Source organism: Momordica charantia (genome assembly GCF_013281855.1).
Source record: "Momordica charantia cultivar OHB3-1 chromosome 9 unlocalized genomic scaffold, Mcharantia_2.0 BLBB01000009.1, whole genome shotgun sequence".
Classification (NCBI taxonomy): domain Eukaryota; kingdom Viridiplantae; phylum Streptophyta; class Magnoliopsida; order Cucurbitales; family Cucurbitaceae; genus Momordica; species Momordica charantia.
The window spans coordinates 425,403-427,910 of NW_028275167.1; the positions used below are offsets into that span (position 1 = coordinate 425,403).

At 31.3% G+C, this 2,508-nt stretch overlaps 1 pseudogene; it reads left to right on the forward strand.

Annotated features, from left to right (window-relative positions):
- Positions 1–2,070: 2,070 nt before the first annotated feature.
- Positions 2,071–2,508, forward strand: LOC111013561 (S-protein homolog 1 pseudogene; annotated as a pseudogene).

Here is a 2,508-nt window from a genome sequence, read left to right on the forward strand (position 1 = left end):
GAAGAGAAGAACGGTCCTTGATAGGTTTGCAAATCAATAAGCACTGTCCTTCTATCACCCATTTGTTTTATGCAAATGACAGCCTCTTGTTCTTTAAAGCTATATCAGGAAATTGGACGACCATCCAAATAACCTTACAAATATATGTACGAAAAGGCTTTAAGCCAATGTATTGATGTCAAGAACTCAATGTTTATGGTAAGCAAGAATATAGAGGAGTACATGGTGACACAAATCCAATATAAATTAACGATCACCCACACCCAATCACTGGGCTAATATCTTGAGACCTCCTTTCTCAAATGGTGTGCAATAAGAATCAGGTGTTCTCGAATATCAAAGATAGAGTCTGGAGGGTCCTCCAAGGCCGGAAGGAAAAGCTATTCTCTGTGGGCACAAAGAAAGTGTTAATTAAAGCTATGGTATAGGTCATTCCTATTTACACTATGAGTTGTTTAGACTTCCATTAAATCTTTGAACTTTTATCAATTCTTTATGTTCCAGATTATGGGGGTAGTCGCAGGAAACGAAAGAAATACTCACTGGAAAAGTTAGAAACGGGGGCTTTTTAACAAAGATCAAGGAGGAATGAGTTTTAAGGACCTTTTTATTTGGAGTCAGGCCATGCTTACTAAACAGAGTAGGAGACTCCTTGAGAACCCAACTAGTCTAGTGGCCAGCTGTGTTCTTATGGGTCGCTACATTCAGAGTGGAAATTAAATTTCTTTAAAAGCTAAATTTATGTGGAGATATATTTTGTGGGGTAGGAATCTTTTCAAGTAAGGTTATGGTTGAAGAATGGAGATATAAATGTTCACGTTTCTTATCATTCACAGAGTTTTGATCCCCACCTCTACATGTTATACTAAAAAAAAAATTAGATAACCTTCACGTTTCTTATTTCTTGTTTATGGTTTTAAGTTTTTTGGAAACATAAGAATTTGATAACTATTTTTCCTTTCCCATTTCTCATTTTTAAGAAATGTTTCAAAAATTGTGTACAAATTTTGGAACAAACAAAATCGAGTTTCTTGTTCCTATTCTTTCTTTCTAAATATTAATAAAAGTATTATTTCACGATTTTAACTTATAAAATGCACAATAAATAATACAAAATAAATATAACATAAAAATGGAATATTTAATTAAAAATTTAACTTTTTAAAATTTAAAATGTCAGAGTATAAGTTGCTAAAGAAGTAAAATAAAGAATTTCAGAGTATAAGAAAAATATGACAAACATAGTAGATGAAGAAAGAACAAGAAATGATAAAGAATTACTCAAAGAAATTATATTTTTCTTTATTAAAAAGGAAAAAACGAGAATAAGAAAAAAGAAACGAGAAATTAAGAAACATAAAAGCAACAACGTTACCAAACAGATAAAATTAAGAACGAATCTAGAAATATTTGTCATAAACAATTACATCATATTTTTTCTATTAAAACGAGTTTCTTTCTTCTTGTTTGTATCTTTTTCAAAATATAAATAAAAGTATTATTTCATCATTTTAACTTACAAAATGCACAATAGATAATAAAAAATAAATATAACATAAAAATTGAATATTTAATTAAAAATTGACTTTTTAAAATTTCAAATTTCATACTATAAGGGAAAAAACATGACAAACATAGTAAATGAAGAAAGAACAAGAAATAATAAAGAATTACTAAATGTTATTATATTTTCCTTTTTTAAAAAGAAAAAAAACGAGAATATAAAAAAGAAATAAGAAATACAAACTAAGAACCTTACCAAACAAATTCTTAATTTTTTCAAGTTACAACTAACCCAGAAATATTTGTCATAAACAGTTACTAACGTATTTTTTCTATTCAAAGAATTTCCATTTCGTGATTGGAAAGTTAATAACCTCTGTTAATTGACTAGTTAATGCAATACCATATAATTTACCAATTAACAAAAATGCTTTTTTATAAAAATCAAATTTAGGTAAGTGTTTAAATTCTCATAACACACCAAACTGTTCCCTTTTCTTACATGGGCAAAGTGTATATTTATCCATTACAACAAAAGATTGAGAAACAAGTTTTGGTTAAGAGACCATGGGTGCAAATGTGGTTTTGTTAGCTGTGTTGGCAGCTCTAACGGTGGCTCAGCCATTCGTGGAGGCGTTGGCGCCTACACCGTATGTTGACAAGTGGCACGTTCATGTGGTTAATGGGTTGAGCAATGCGACGTTGTTTGCACACTGCAAATCTAGAGATACCGATTTGGGAGAACATAACTTAAATCGTGGAGCTGAGATTCAATGGAGCTTTAAGGAAAACGTCTGGGGAACAACATTATTTTGGTGCTTCTTGAAAAAGCCGGGTGGCAGTGCCTCATTTGACGTCTTCTGGCGTGAGGTTGACCATCTTTGGCTCCATTACAGGTGCACCAATGATGGAACTTGTATTTGGACTGCCAAAGATGATGGGATTTACATAAGAAACATTCCTGATAATCTTGATGAACTGGTTCATAAGTGGACCAGTTCTTGA